The sequence below is a fragment of the Lactuca virosa genome, chromosome 1 (assembly GCF_052849685.1).
Source record: "Lactuca virosa cultivar CGN04683 chromosome 1, Lactuca_virosa_CGN04683_v6, whole genome shotgun sequence".
In the NCBI taxonomy this organism is placed as follows: Eukaryota; Viridiplantae; Streptophyta; class Magnoliopsida; order Asterales; family Asteraceae; genus Lactuca; species Lactuca virosa.
Genome location: NC_136426.1, coordinates 298,764,577 through 298,782,536, shown reverse-complemented (window position 1 = coordinate 298,782,536; position 17,960 = coordinate 298,764,577).

Sequence of the window (17,960 nt, the reverse complement as noted above, 5' to 3'; positions counted from 1 at the left end):
GTTGAACATACGCAGATGATGCATTACCAATGTGTGTAATTGTAACATCCGGATTTTCAGGGATATTATTGTATATGTTAATCTTGAGGTTGAAGAAGACTCGACGAGTTAAGGGTCCAACTCGCCGAATCGAGTCGAGATTGCCCGCGTGGATTTAATGAGTGGACTCGATGAGTCAGAGGAGGGACTCGCCGAGTAGGCGTTGGGCAGAGAAACCCTAATTTTCCGGACTTGTGCCCTATTTAAATGGCTTTAAGCCCTTATTTCCGCCTCCCTCATCTCCAGAGAGCCCTGTGGGAAACCCTAGATCAGTTCCATCCATCGTGAGAGAGAGTGGCTAAATTGGGTGTTCTTGTGCAATTTTGAGAGGGGATTTGGAGAGCATCTTGGCTTGGATCAAGAGAAGGCTTTGGATCCAGAGATTCTTCAGAGTTATGCTTCATTTGGAGGTAAAAAGATGCTATCTTGATCATTTCCTTATGAGATCTTGTTTTAAGGGAACTTTTAGGGCTTTCTTCCATTTATCTTGTGTCATGGAGTGATTTGTGTATGGTTTGAGGCTGGGACCTCAGATATGGACTATGAGTGGCCTTGTGAGTCCAGAAACTCGAGCTTTATTGAGTTGGAAGCAAGCTCTTGTACATCTAGCCCTTATTGGAGCATGTTTTGGCATTATGAGCCTTATATGCCATGCATGAACGTAAAGCTTGCAGCTTTACATGCTATTCGAGCCTTAGAATAGTAGATCTAGTGATTGGAGTGATAGATCTGCCTTAAATCGTCTGAATGTGAAATCAGATCAAAGGGACTCGCCGAGTCCATGAGCTAACTCGACGAGTCGGCGAGGGTTTGTCCCGATGGATTGATTATCCGATAACTCGGCGAGTTGGGGGTCAACTCGACGAGTTGAGCTGGACTTTTGAGACTTCTGAGGATACGAGAGGACTCGACGAGTCGCAGGAGTGCACTCGACGAGTCGGGTCAAACATGGACTGTTGACTCGAGTTGACCTCTGTTGACTTTGGGGTTTTGGTCAACATGAGTAATAGAGACCATGGAGGGGTAAAATGGTCTTTTATCCACTTCAAAGAGTTAGAGAGAGAAAGAGTAGCCTTCGGTTACTTAAGTCGTGAAAAGAGTATTAATTAGAGATATTCATCCTTTGTGTTAGGCGGAGGCTAGTTCGAGATCCGATCGCGAGGTTACCTGCTCACCTACTTGCGAGGTGAGTCTTCTCACTATACTTTACCTAGAGTGGTAATTATGTGTGACCAGAGGGTCTTATGTGCTTGCTTTAGTTATGCATGATTATGTGATACGTATTGTATGCTATATTATTTGTTGCTTAGACCGGACCGGAGGGTCCAACGAACTATGAGGACAGAGGGTTCTCAATCAGACCGGACCGGAGGGTCCAACGAGCTACGAGACTGGAGGGTCCCGCTGAGACACATAGACCGGAGGGTCTTACAGTGTATAGCCTCGAGTGGCAAATTGTTGTATGTGGTATTTTGGGGAACTCACTAAGCTTCATGCTTACCGTGTTATGTGTTATGTGTTTCAGGTTGTTCTCAGGATCGCGGGAAGGCACCGACTTGATTGTACACACCAGTGAGAGAGTTACGTTTTGAGGATCCTGGATTTTAACCGAGTAATTAAGAAGTTTTGAGTTGTAAACTTAATAAAAGAGATTTTTGTGAAATACATTATGAGAATTATGTGATTTAAAATGAAAAAAATTGTTTTGAAAATTCACGCTGTTACAAGTTGGTATCAGAGCCTTGGTTTGAGGGATTCGGATGCACCTTCGGGTAAATTTGGACTCAAACTAAGGATTTGAGAAAAATTTTCAAGGAAATGATTTTTCTAAAATGAGCAAGAGTTTCTAAGAGAACACGAGAAGGAACAGTGTGTACAATCAGCCAGAGCCCGAATGGTGATTTCCCAAAATACCCTATTTGTGCTATGAGATATTTTGTGATATTCTGCATGCTAAAGGATAGGCTAGGTATTTCATATTTTAGGACCAGAGTGGCCTGATTTGTGATGCCTTAGCCTAGGAGATGCTGTTATCTGTGATGTGCTCTCGAGTATGTGCTGAGTAAGAGTATCCAGCAGGAATATTACAGAGATAGAGTTTCGAGTAGAGGAGTAATCTAGGAGAGACACCTAGATGAGCATTGGAGGAACCTACTGAGAGAGTAGCTAGATGCCCGCGTGGGGTAGAGTTGCCTGAGTTCGGTGACACCTGTGAGTATGAGCAGAGCAATAGAGTTGTAACCTAGAGTGGGTTTTACGTGTTTAGTCGATGCCCGAATGCTGCTTGCTTCGTGCTTTGTGGAACTCCCGATGATGGGAGTCAGCTACCAAGTGAATGTGACGATATTCAGGAGGTAGATGGCTAGCATCATAAGGAGTTCTTCAGCAGCTGATGGCGGGAAAGAGTGAGAACCTAGGAAGAGCCTAGGGAGTGACCATGGTCAGATGAGTGCGTTGACAGAGTAGAGCATTTCGCTGGGGAGCGAGCACGCGCGACGGGATTGGTGATTGAGAAGGTTGAGCAGCTACTTAGGAACTCTGGGATGGTCCGTGTAAAAAGTATGGGTAGATGTGGCAGGTAGTATGGGCCCGTACTACTGAAAGCAGAGGACCCATACTCGATGCAGGGAGTATTCCGGAGGATCTAAGTAGCAGTTTGAGAGGTGATGTCATGGTTCGAGTACCATGCTAAGTAGCAGATTGAGAAGTGATGTCATGGTTTGAGTACCATGCTTTGTGGCAGACTGAGAGGTGATGTAGTGGTTCGAGTACCATGATTCGTAGCAGTTAATGCTTGTGTTTTTCAATTATTCCGTCATGATTGATTAGGTGGAGATCGGATGCGATAGAGTAAGAGGTCAGAGGGCCATGTTGAACGAGCTTCCACGAAGCATCCCTTGTGAGGGAAGTCGAGATGATTCCAAGGTATTTTTGAGTGAGATGTCGGACGAAGTCGCGAGACTCGAGGATGAGTAGAGATGGCGTTTATGGAGGATTGCGGCCTGAGTTGAGCAATCAGCCGATAGTGGAGATGTCACCTTCTGTGACCTGAGTGGTGCTATTTCCGTTTCCTGTGGGAAAACATAAGAGGTGTTGAGATTTCGGTTTCTGAGCTTGGGGGTAAACCCTGAGGGTTAGCATTGATGGCGATCTTCCACCAGAGTATTTGGGCAGTATGTCTACCGCGAGGTAATGATATGGCATGAGCAGGTTGTCAGTGGGGACTGAGATGGTCAAGGACAAGGATACACCCTATTCGAGTATAGTAGGGCATGTATTAGCTGCAGCGTCGGATGATCAAGAGGAGGATATTGGGGCGGTGGCTCTTATTGTCTATGATGAGTATCGAGTATGGTAATGAGGTCGCCACTCTTATTACAACCCACGTGATGGAACGTTGGTTGAGGAGTCGAGGATGAGGAGTATGATAGTTCATTATTTCCATACTAAGAGCCAGGGTTACTACTGGACAGTTGAGATGTCCGGTAATGGGATAGTATGAGACTCTGAATGACTAGAGGCAGTCATGATGAGAAGTTTCTGAGGATTTCATCTGAGATTCAGAGTACTTGGAGTTGCTTGATCTCTAGTGGGGAGATCATTGAGCGTTGCGCAGTACCTTCCAAGGGTAGATGCGATGTTACTGGTAGAAACAGTCTGTGGGATAGATTGTTAATGCGCCAAGCGGTGTTGGGTCGAACCCAAAGTAGGGGAGAACCGGGTATTTTATTGAAGGGATCATAAATTTGTTAAAGAGCGATTAGAGAACTGGATATAGAGACCTGCGGAACGGAGTCATGAGGCCAGGGTTATTAGTGGTCGAGGCGAGGTGCAGAGCAAGGTAATGCAGGTCGTACGTGTTCGAGAAAGGATGAGGGTCTCAACGGCAAGTGGCTGTTGATCGGAGACCTTGTGGTGGTCAGGAAATTTTCAAGGTTGTAATGGTGAATTCGAAGGGGTTGGCTCGTAAGGTTAGTTCGGCGGTTGAGAATTTCTGGTGCAATGTATGGGCTGGTATATGCGGTTGGGAAGGACAGAAGTTGATTAGGCAACCAACTTCCGGGTCGTTATGGGTATGTTTGTATGAGTTCTGAGCATTATAGGAGGGAATTTCGGATTGTCGTCAACATTTTTTGGGTCTTGAGTTTGAGACGGCAAGTGGTGTATCAAGTATCTATGGTTCCAGTGGGAGCCCTTCGGCTAATGGCAGCAAGTGAGGAAAATGGATTGCAGTGAGAAAAAGGGGTTTGGTCGTGACGGTTTCCGTCAGGAATTGTGATGCATAATTTGGATAAGTGTGAGCACTTATCTATGTTGGTCTGCAGAGCATGAGTTAGTGGACGCAGTAGGGTGTTGTGATGCTACGGGGAGCCGTAGTACTCACTAGTCAGTGAGAGGTTGTTGTGATGCTACGGGGAGCCGTAGTACTCACTAGTCAGTGAGAGGTTGTTGTGATGCTACAGGGATCCGTAGTACTCACTAGTCAGTGAGAGGTTGTTATGATGCTATAGGGAGCCATAGTACTCACTAGTCAGTGAGAGGTTGTTGTGATGCTACGGGGAGCCTTAGTACTCACTAGTCAGTGAGAAGTTGTTGTGATGCTACGGGGAGCCGTAGTACTCACTAGTCAGCGAGAGAATGTCGTGATGAAGCATGACGCGGAAGAGTTTTAGGCTTGGGTGGCCCTAATATTTGAGTTTGTGGAAGCATGGTGGTCGAACCAGGGGCGAGACAGGGGTCTCCATATTTGTCGGGAGTCGTTATATTCTGAATTGAGTAGTGGTTGTCGCAACCAAAAGGAAGTGGATAAGTGGGGTACACATGGGTTGCAGACTATGAGTCAGGAGTTTAGTGATTCATTGGGATGTATCACACCCCAAAACCGGAACGGCGGAAACGTTCTGAGGTGGAGGACGTCATGTTTAGTATCACAAGTCATGCATCATAGTAAACAAAATAATAAACAACCATTTCATTTGAAAGAAAGTGTTTACAAAGTATGATTCACATAATATAGACTACAAAGTAAATAACAAAACAAGACTTGAGCTATACTGCTCCATCTTCTGAATTCCCAGAGCGCGTACCTGTCTACTGGTCTCCTGAGAATACAAGTTATTTTGAAAGTGTAGATCAACATTTAAGCTGGTGAGTTCATAAGATTTAGGTGATGTAAGTAAGTTGTAGTAAGTTTGTAAGTTCTGATTTGAAAAGTTCGCCTGTTCCTCCAGAAAATCCTATATTTCCTGCTTTGATGAAAGGTAAATAAAAATGACTCTACAGTCCTTTCTATGAGTACTAAATGGATACAAGTTATATAAAACCCAGAGTAAACAAACAATCGGTTGTGTGTATCTGCCCTAAGCCCACAACCAAACAAGGAACAGGAAATGAGGCAGAAGGCACACATCCCATTGTTTGTTAGATCATCGCTGTATATAACCCTGGCGTATTCACTTGGTACTCACGGAGTTAACTGTAATAGTTCCTTTATATTTGATGAAAAGATTCTTTTAAGAAAACCCTTATTTCTTTTAGTAAAAATGTTAACCACAATGGTTCCTTCTGTAATCACTTAGTTTATACTAGCGATATATAATCTAATATCGAACAGATAGTTAATTGTGTGAATCTGCCCTAAGCCCACAACCAAACAAGGAACAGGAAATGAGGCGGAAAGTACACATCCAACTACCTATCGGGTATTAATTATATATAACCCTGATGTATAAACTAAGGTATTATAGAATTAACCACCTAGGGTCCTTTAAGTTATACTGGTTTAATAAAATGGATTAAACCCTTTACTGGTAAGTTTCTAGCTTTGTTTATCAAACGTTCTATTTGAAAAGTATGTTTTGTACTAGAAAACGGTGCATTGAATTAGTGTCCTATGACCTGACCCATACCTGGTACCCCTTATGATTACTTGGTGTATACGGAACATATATATAGCTAAGATCGAATAGATAGTAGGCTAGGTGAATCTGCTCTAAGCCCAAAAGCAAAAAGGAACAGGAAATGAAGCGGAAAGCACACATCCTACTACCTGTCGGATCCGATTAATATATGTTCCTGATGTCGAAACTAAGGAATCATAAATTTAGCATTATAGGCCCCTTTCTACTGAATGTACTAGACTCGACTGTTCTGTTTGTCGTTTGAAAAGATGTAAGTTTTCCCTAGTTTATAACTATCTTAACTCGAAAATAGTTTGCATTAACTTTCAAGTGGAACTGTCACAATATGAAAGTAATGGGAAAATGTAAGTACACAGTTGTCTTTTGAATTGACATTCTGAAGTACTGATTACCTTAAAACAATGTGATGTGGTTGTACCCATACTATACGCTCTCCCTGCAAGAGATTCTGGTTACAAAACGCGTCTTCAACAAACAAATTGCTAAGCCGTGAAATAGTCTCACATTAAAGTTATTCTAGTCTTGTATACCCAATTTAATATCACCTTTTGTTTAGAAAAATGAGTTAGTGATCATTGGTATATTTTGTTAATCATGATTTGTTCTTCTGTGATAGTATCTTAGTATGTTCTTTCTATTATAGTATCTTAGTATGTTCTTTATGTTATAGTGTATTGTATCTACCTCCCTGTTTCTCTTTATAGTATGTTCTAGTATCTATTATGAACTGAACCCCTAAACTATACCTATTATAGTTTACTAGTATGTTTACTTGAACTGTTACTGAAAAAGACTCATTTATCTACTAAGTTATTATTGTACTTTAAAAACGGAGTTTTATAAACTATAAAGTAACATAACTTAAAAAGAGTTTTTGAAATGTTTTGATCACTTATAAAAACATAAGCAATCCTTTGAAAGATGTGTATAACATGCATTTACACAATTATCATTGTGTTCAACTTGTATCCCCCCTTTAAAAGCATTTAGAACAATTTGAAAGATTGATTATAGGGGTATGAACTCACCTTATGTGGGTGAGTCAAACGAATATGCGTGTAAGGATGAGAAGTTCCACGAATAAAGTCCCGAGACACAAACGAGTCCTAAATGACATATAATGGCATATATTGGCATATATTGGCATACATATAGTGTTTAGAAGCAACCGCATGCAAGGAAACACCTTTAGGGACTAGGAAACACTTGGACCAAGTGTTAGAATCACATGTGATTCATCATAGGGGAGTGTACGGCCACAATAGGGAGTGTGCGGCCATGGGTGTACGGCCATGGAGTGTACGGCCGTACACTCATGGTAAAAAGTGCACAAAAGTGTGTTTGAATGATAGGGAAGCTTGTGGGACTATTGCTCATCAAGTGTTGAAGTTAGATTTGCATTTTGGAAGCCCTTTTGGGGTGTTTTGAGGGGTGTACGGCCACACATGGGTGTAAGGCCGTACACTCCTTTTGATCTTGAGTTTTGGCCGTTTTTAGGGGGTTAAACAAGTGTTCCTAACATGAACTAAGCATAGGGAAAGAATACTTACGTTCTGGAGGCTTGAAAAGGGTTCACAACCACCAAGAACAAGTGTGTGTTCTTGGTGAAATGGATGAAGATTTGAAGATCTACCCAAAAGATGATTGGCATGGATGAAATCAAAGGGTGTTACTAGGTTAAGAAGAATTACAACTAATCAAAACGGAAGAAAGGCTTACATTCTTGAAGATCGGGGTGAAAAGCTTGATGATAGTTGAGAGAAAACTCGAGTTCTTGACTTGGAAACTGAAGAAATGACTTAGAAATGAAGGCATACTATACTTGTGGAGGGGGTGTACCACCAACATGGGTGTACGGCCGTACACTCATGTGTACGGCCGTACACTCCCTCTGATGGAGTGTTCGTCTTGATTTCAACGCGAAGAACTTTAGCTGACACTTCCCTAAACCCAATGCTTAAATATACTGAGCTTAGAACCCTTAAAAAGACTCTAAACAATGCTAACTGATAGCAGAAACGGGTCTGACACTCGGTTGAATTGAATGGCTGGACTTACAAGGTAAAAATTTTCGGGTTGTCACAATGCAGAGTAAAGAAAACCCAAAAGATGTTATAAAAAAAGAGAGATATAGAGAAGTCGTATAGGAGGATAGATTACAGATTAAAGAAAACTAACCTTAAACCTCCTTAACAACGATTGAATGAAAACCCAAAAGATGTTATAAAAAAAAAGAGAGATATAGAGAAGTCGTATACGAGGATAGATTACAGATTAAAGAAAACTAACCTTGAACCTTCTTATATGATAAATTAGGTTGGCTAAATAATGGCCTCATAAAAGGGACAAGATTTAAGGTAAACAAAATTAAGACCAACATAAAGCAACAATGTTTTTCAGTAGTGATGTTGCATTGTTATTTTCTTGTGTTCTTAACTGCTTCACATTCCACTTTGCAATAATTTCAGTACACTCTCAATTCTTTTAGTTATTCAGATTCTTCTATTTATTGTAGAGTCCATATTATCGAATTTGTACAAATGCATGAATTCAGATTGTCTTGTAAAAGAAAGACTGAACAGGAATTCAGATTGCTAACCTTGTGTAGTTGTTTCTGTCGTCGAGGATGATTATGAAGTAAACGATCACAAAATCAAGGAAATTAAACCTGGTACTGACAGGAAGGATTGAAGAACTTATGTTAGCAACTTGATTTATTGAATAAATTATGTTAAAACAAATAAAACTGACAAGGTACAGTGAAGAAGAACTGAGAAGGTACAGTAAAGAAGAACTGAAGAAGAATATCGTTTGCAAAGAATTCTCTGAAGCAGAATCGTGAACACAAAAGAAGCGTATAGATGGTATAGTGGTATATATTTCGGTATGCATTTATTTGGTGCAGATTTTTTGGGATTTAATCACTGGAAATTAATCAATTTCCAATTACAATAAACAAACTTCCACAGTTTATCGGGTATGACGAATTTGAAATTTGAATTACCGATTTTTGCATATTATTTGCAAATCTTTTATAAATTTTAATTTTTTTAATGCCTTTAATTGGTGCAGATTTTTTCGGATTTATTGCATCTATATGATATATGATATGATATATGAATTGAAGGCATTTACGTAAATGCAGCTTAAGAAAAGAAGCGGGAAAACACGATTTAGGGCTGCTGGGAGAGTGACACGTGACGAAATTGTACTTATTTATTAGAATAGAGGATACGGGTTCATTTTTTTTAATAAGGGTGTTCCTTGCTATTTAAATTTTTTGTGTGGTTGGTGAGTCAAAAATCTAATCGACGAATCAGATAACCGAATTAAAATGAAAAACGATTTCAATATAACATTCATGTTTGATTCAAAAATGATGACAACAAGGTAAGACTCAAATAAACATAAAGATTATATATATATATATATATATATATATATATATATATATATATATATATATATATATATATATATATATATATATATATATATGGTCCGATTCCAGTGAGTACTCTTTTTAAAGTGAGGACACCTTAAAAAAACTGAAAATAAAATCTAAAAAAAATACAAATTATAAAATCGAGCATAATACTATATCCGGGAGAAAATAACATTTTAAATTTTTTTTACATCATTAAAATTGAATCATGGATCATAAAAGTTGAATCAAGGATCATAAAAATGATCAATGCTTCAATTTTAATGATACAATTTTTTTTCTCTCCGGTGTAGTACTATGCTCAATTTTACGATTTGTATTTTTTTTAGATTTTTTTTTCAATTTTTTAAGGTGTACTCACGAGTCTTCACTTTAAAAAGAGTCGTCACCCGATCCTGTTTATATATATATATATATATATATATATATATATATATATATATATATATATATATATATATATATATATATATATATATATATATAGAAGCATGTACAAATGAGAACAATTTCCAATTGAGAACATATGAGAACAATTTTCTTCCACTTATTTAAAAAAAAGAATACCCCACCCTTCCTACCCTACCCTTCAAAGTATTACATCTCACTTGAAACTGCTCCATCAATACCACCAGACTGCCACCGACAGTCGGACCATCAGACCGCCGTCAGATTAACTGGAGCACGGTCGGAATGTCCAAACCACCACTAGAACATTGTCTCTCCACTCTCTACAGATCTGTTTTCACATGTTTTTTTTCTCCCTCACTCGTTAGCTCGTCGGAAAACACCTCCGCTATCCATAAACCAACTCCTCTCATCTTCCTGAATCAGATACACTTTTCAGAAACCACCTTCGCTCGTCGGAAACCACCTCCTCTCCACGGGAATCAGATACAGTCGTGTCGGAGGTAAGATTGGAGAAATCTAAGCGCCTCATTTCTATTCCGGGAGCTGAAAAACAAGTGTTAGACCGTTCAATCGATCTTACGAGGGTTCTGTGTCTCACTCAACGAGTGTATCAGTCGATGGACTCCGGTTTCCTAAATGAGTGGTGGCGACGAGATCGAAAGTAGGTGAGACCGACGGTTTTCATCGGTAGTAGGTACGGCGGAGGTGCGGAGGAGTCACACAGTTGCATGAGAACAGCGAGCTCAAAAAGTTCGTCGAGGACTCCAGTTTCCAGCTTCGTTATTTTCTGCTTCTCAACATTGTGCTACTGTTGTGACATGGATTTCAGTCTCCATCTTTATCGGAGAAGAAAGTTAGCCGGAGGAGGGAGTACCAGAGACGAAGACGTTGTCAGAAGATTATCTGCGATGGAAGCATTTTTTTGGAAAGGAATTGCTATGGATGGGTCATGTGTGTGATAAAAGAGGTGTCTCTTTAACCTAAACCTGATAGCTAGGTCAAATATTATTTGGGCTAAGTTTTGGGCTATCGCTAATACGTTTTGTATTTTGAATTGAGCATCTTTTTCTTTTGCATATTGGATCTATTTAATTAATAACTCATTCAAATTTTGAGAAATAAATAAGACATAAAATTATATGGATTAAAAATAATATTAGTTCATAAAAATGTATTTTATAGATAGAAAATAATGTTTTTATAATATTTTGTATCTTTAAAATAGATAATATATAAATATAATGGCTATTTTTTTTAAATACATATAATCATATGTGATTAATACATATAATCATATGTGATTAAATACACGAGAATAATAACTGAATTGAAAATGCGAAAACGAATTTTGTTTACATAAATAATGTGTGATTAAAGACATATAGTAACATGTGATTAAATACACAAGAACAACTATTAAATCGTTAGCGCAATTTTTTTTTATCCACATTAATCATATTTGACAAATACTTATAATCACATGTGATTAAATACATGAGAAAATTATTGAATCGAGAATTCAAAAATGAATCTTGTACATATAAGTCATATGTGATTTGATACATATAATCACATATGTATCTAATCACATATAATTTATATGAACAAGATTTGTTTTCACAATTTCGATTTAATAATTTTTCTCTTGTATTTAATCACATGTGATTATAAGTATGTATCAAATATGATTAATGTGGACAAGATTTTTTTATTTGTATCTAATCATATATGATTTATGTGGACATAATTTATTTTTGTTTTCTTTATTTGATAGTTGTTCTCATGTATTTAATCATATTTGATTATATGTATATAAACACATATGATTTATATGGAAAAAACAGAATGTTGTCCATATAAATCATATGTGATTAGATACATATAATCACACGCGATTATATACACAAGAACAACTATTGAACCAAGAACACGAAAACAATTTTTTTCTACATAAATCATATGTGATTAAATACATAAGACCAAATATTGAGTCGAAAACGCGAAAATGAATATTGTCCATACAAACGGTATGTGACCAAATATGTATCTAATCGCATATGATATATGAGGACAATATTCATTTTTGCTTTATCAATTCAATAGTTGTTTTCATTATTTAAGCACATATGATTAGATTATATGTATCTAATCTCATATGATTTATAAGAACAATATTCATTTTGCGTTTTCGATTCAATATTTGTTCTCGTGTATTTAATCACATGTGATTATATGTATCAAATCACATATGATTTATTTGTGAAAAATTTATTTTTTCATTCTTGATTCAAAAGTTGTTCTTTGTCCATATTAATCATATGTGATTAGATACATATAATCATACATGATTAAATAAATGAGAAAATTATTGAATCGAAAAGTTGTTCTTTGTCCATATTAATCATATGTGATTAGATACATATAATCATACATGATTAAATAAATGAGAAAATTATTGAATCGAAAAATCGAAAACAAATATTGTCTATATAAATAATATGTGATTAGATGTGACAACCCGAAATTTTCATTTGTATAAACTCCGCGGTCAAGCACATCAAATTAAATCCAAATTCATTTTAGTACGTTTTTGGCCAGTTTTCAGTCTGTTGGGTGTTTTTATTTTATACTCGTCAAGCGAACAAATAAAAGGAAGTATACTTTAGAGGTTGTCGTGCATCACGTAAGTCTCAAAACTCCAAGAGTTTGGAGTTTACGGCCCCAAACATGGAGTTTACGGCCGTAAACACTAAAGAGTATAAATATGACACATAGTCATTTTTAGCTCACTTTCCCACTTCCTAGTTCAAGAACACCCAAGTTTTCTCTCAACTATCATAAGATCATCTCTTCAAATCCGCCAAAATGTAAGTGTTTCCTTCCTAGATTCGAACATGCAACACTTAATCTAGTGTTTATACATCATTTCATCCATGGATTCTTCATCTTTTCTTAGATCTTCAAGTGTTCTTCAAAACACCAAGAACACCAAGAACACACACTAGTGTTCTTGGCCCTTAAACACTCCTACAAGCTTCCCATAAGTAAGTACACTCCTCCTAACTGGTTGTTTGCTTAGAATGCATGTTAAACCCTCGAAGAACATCAAAATCCCCAAGAACATATGTGTTTACGGTTCAAGGAGATCTCCTTAGACCGTAAACACCTTCAAGTGGGGTTTAGGTGCCCCTAACACCTTCTATGGCTTGTATAAAGGACTAGAACCTTGCATGCATGAGCTAGAAACACCAAAACACGGAATGGTTGGGTAACCATGAGATTACGGCCGTAAACGCATGGGTTTACGACCGTAAACACATGTGTTTACGACCGTAAACTCCCAAGGAGTGGTCCAAGGATCGTAAACTCCAACAAAGGGCCATTTCGAGCCCTAGTCACTTCCTAAGCCTTGGATTCGAGTCTAGCTTACTTCCTTGTGTGGTTTAGGACCTTAAAACACCCAATGACACCATTTCCATGAGTTTACGGCCGTAAACTCATGGGGGAAATGGTCCCAGAACCGTAAACCCATATGGTGCTACCATATGGGGAGTAAACTCCAATGTGAGGCCATACTCTCTTAAGATGCAACCCTTAGCACTCCTAGCACTTGAAACAAAGTGTTTTCATGTATTTGAGTGTCTTTACTTGCTTAATTAGTTATTAAATGACTAATTAGATACATAAATGTATCATTGCATGCTCAATAGGATCCACGTGTGTGTTCAAGTCCTCACTTGACACTTAGCATCCTATACCACCCGTTCATCCGAATCACCCACTTCAGTGAGTTCATACCCCTTAATCAACCTTTTTAAATGATTTTAAATGCTTTTATGGGGGGGAATACAAGTTGAACTATAAAGTTATTATATCAACCATATGTGATTAATAATTGTATAGCAAAAAGATTTATGCGTGTTAAACTGTTTTATCCAGCTAAAGGTTTCCAAATTTTGTTTTCAAATCTCTTTTAAAGTATCAAAATCTCTTTTAAATTACCAAGCTTTTATCAAAGTCTTTTAAACTTATATTCTTGATAGAATCATGTCTATATAGATATAGTTATATAAGTAGGGTTTGAAGGACCTCGGACTGATAACCCGCTTTATTTCCTGTTCCTTGTTTGGTTGTGGACTTAGAGCATCCGATTATTTGTTCGAGTGTCGTTGAAGTCCTAGTTATATATTATGTATATCTGGTTAGATGTTAATACTCTTATTCCAGTTCAACACCTTTGGGTAGCAAAGGCATCTAGATAACCTCTCGAGTAAACTATAATAGGTATAGTTTAGAAACCAACCATGACTTTCATGAAGGAGAACTTAGTTATATCTATATTCTAAGAACTTGTACTTATAGTAACAAGAAAGGTATAAAGAAATCAAAACACGAGATACATCCTCATGATGCAGATTTTACCGTTGTCGAGTGGTAACCAGAGTCTCCTGGAGGGAGAGCGGGCATTGTGTGTATAGATCTATACGGGACAGACCATCCCACATCCTGACTGCTAGCTACAGTCTCGGCCGACCAAGCCAAGGGGTGACAAATGTCACATTCATTTCGACACCAGCAGGTCGTCGTGTTTACATCCGTCAATCAGTATGGTTACGAGTACCTTTACAATTACCTTATAATCCATGGCTTTAAGGTAATAAGTATTATCACGGTATTTTCTACATATGAAACCATCATAATATATTTTCCTAGTTATACACTAGGCCTCATATTAAACCTTTAAACTGACCTACTTAGGATTAAAGGTTAACTTAGACTCTCCGAGGCGTATTGTTCACTTAATACCGCCTGGAGTCTGTATTTCATTCACTTAGACTCTCCGAGGCGTATTGTTCACTTAATACCGCCTGGAGTCTGTATTTCATTCACTTAGACTCTCCGAGGCGTATTGTTCACTTAATACCGTCTGGAGTCTGTATTTCATTCACTTAGACTCTCCGAGGCGTATTGTTCACTTAATACCGCCTGGAGTCTATACTTCATTCCTTTAGACTCTCTGAGGCGTATGGTTCATTCGATACCACCTGGAGTCTATGTTTTATTCACTTTTAGTCAGCAGCGTTACTGCTGAGGTAAAATAGTATTTTCCCTATTACTTTTGCTTGTGATCTTCTCACATATTCCTTAAAGTATAAACTAGATTTTGATAATAATAGTTACCTTTGGGGGAAATTACTCCTTAAACATAAAACAATTGGGTCTTGGTAGAAGACCACTTTTATTAGAAAATATAGGATTTTCTGGAAAGAATTCTAATACTCTGTAAGCTCAAATCACCATTATCTAGTGAGATTATTTTGAAGAAAAACATGTATTTATACCAATGTCATTAAATACTTATGAACTCACCAGCATTAAAATGCTGATACTCGCTTTCAAAATAACTTGTATTCTCAGGTCATCAGTAGACAGGTACACTCCGAGAGCTTTTGCGAAGTCAGCCTAGTACCAAGCTGCAGCTTATGTTATTCCTATATCTACTTTTGATGTTGTTGTTAAATGTAACCTACGTAAAATTATTACTATTAATGCAATGGTTGTTGTACTTTGATTACTATACTGCATATGTTGTGATACTTGACATGACGTCCTCCACCCCAGAACGTTTCCGCCGTTCCGGTTTTGGGGTGTGACAGATTGGTATCAGAGCATTGTTTATAGTGAGCTCAGTATATCAAATCATAAAAGATATACAACGTATAAATACAATGGGATAAAATACTCTGACCAAGAATTATACTTTAAAATATAACCATATTTTACAAAAGTATAACAGAATATAAAAACCCGAACAAGTATCACAAGAAGAACAAGAATAAAAGTCTTCGGATGTTGAGCATTACCGTCAAACCTAGGCAGTTATGTAATCGTAGGCTGGAATAAATGTAACCTGATCAACTACATTTATTCGAGATGCGACTAACGTGTGCTTGGGAGTGGTGGTGGTGTTGCAATAAATATGAAACTTACCAAATAGGAATGCCAGAGCCGAACATAAAGTTTAAAATACTATAGGAGTATTTTAGAATACTAAAAGACTCACAATAAACCCAGAAACATGCTCAGAAGTTTTAGAATCAAACATGTAATTAAAATACTATAGGGGTATTTTAGGAACCATGAATAACCTTGCCTGAAAACTAAAGAGATCCTTATTGATAGACCTATGATTACAGAGTGTATACTCCCAAGGTTATATATAGTGAGGATCTCATAGGCTAAGAATGTGTGGTTTCGCTCTACTTCCTTTTCCTTGTTTGGATGTGGATATAGGGTAGTATCACATATTCGAAGGCCTATCAGATCTAAGTTATATATGATTTGTGTACACTATGTAATTGTAGCCGGACTCGATATGGATCACCCAATAAAATGCTTTAATAATCTCGTAAGATTCTTTAGACATTTCCATTCTCGCGCAAACCCCTTTAAGGAAGCCTTATCCATTCCAGTAATCGGCAGAAGAGTCGATACAGACCCAGAAGAGGTTCATTGAGAAGATTTCCAATTAGGAAATAAATGAACAGGGACGAGACTATTGAAATCACCATGTGCCTATACCTTTTAGGGACATCGGTGGGAAATTCGCCTGAACTTCCGAGATTTCAGTCATCCATTATGAAGTGATGACACTCAGAGTCAGAATCAGAAGTAAGGCGGAGCAGAAATTCAATATGTCTACGAGAGCGGAGAACCCTATATAGATACCCGAAGGAAACCAACGCTTGTTCCAGTCAGGAATAAGAGGTGGACAGAGGGAGCCAATGCATGGAGCCCGAGAAGTTTTTCTACCTCTTTAACGTCACGCTAATAATCCATAAAATAATACAATTTAGTGAGTTAGTGATTACACTACTCACACTATGTGCTAGGCAAATCGTCTTTCCCGTCGCGATTTATATAAATAGATCGGATCACAAAACCTCGATTGAGAGTGTTTAGCCATAAGTTTTCATGAGCCTTTTCTTCCGTGATCTTCGTTCCGAACTTCTCTCAAATCTTTTCAAAACCGGAGAGTGAACCTCTCCAATATAAAGATAACTTAGTAGGAACGACACCCATTTTATGGCTTTCCGATACACTTACTCCTACTCTGTTACCTAGACTGCATCATAGGGATGTAGGTCGACGCTCAGATAACCATAAATCAAGGTGCGGGAAAAATTTATGCCTATCATAGTAAAGAAGGATACGTCTAGGGTTAACCATCGTTTCTCATCAACTTGTGTTCCTTTTCGTGTAGGAAAAACCATGCCTCCAAAGGAACGTAACCAACCCGCTGGTAAGACACCGATTCTTCAAATCAATGAAGCTACGTTTCAAGCTGCAGTTTCAGCAGCCGTAGCAGCTGTCATGGCTCACCTGAACGCTAACAACACCAATGTTAGCAGGAGCCCTATCGGGAATCCCGATCATAGCAATGGACGGCAGCAACCAACACCGGTGTGTAAAGCCACCCAAGAACTCCAACCTAACCCACTGAAAAGGAAGTTTGAGAACGAGGAGGGAAGTACCTCGACTCAAGGACCTTCCGAAGGACAACGAGCTAAAGTGGTCAATGCCTCTGTCAACCCTTCTGCCTCGACACCAAGAAGACCATACCTAGGAAACCTTCCCCGCTGCAGCAAGTGTAACTACCATCATCATGGTATCTGTCGGGAACTCTTTTGTGTTAGGTGCAACATGAAGAGGCATACCGCTCGCTTCTGTAGAACCCCAGTTGAGTTCATTACATCAACCACCAATGTAGGGACCAGTCCAGTATGCCACCTATGTGGTGAGATTGGGCACTTCAAGAGGGACTGCCCAACTAAAGGGAATGACAAGAACGCAGGAGGAGTTTAACCCTAATGCCTAGGGGAACATCAAGAACCCGGTATAATTTTGGTACGTTTCTCAAACCTTAAGTAGCTAATCGAAAACTTAAAATAATCCGTTCTAATTCTAATTACTCCCTCGTTAAGGCGAAAGTCGCAGCACTGTTGTAACACTTAAAAACAAATCAGGTAAAGCTATGATGGCTTAGTATATACGTTAAGAACATTTATAATTAAGATTAATAGACCTCGAGTGAGTGATGCTGCCTTATCTCCTGTTCCTTGTTTGGTTGTGGATTTAGGGCG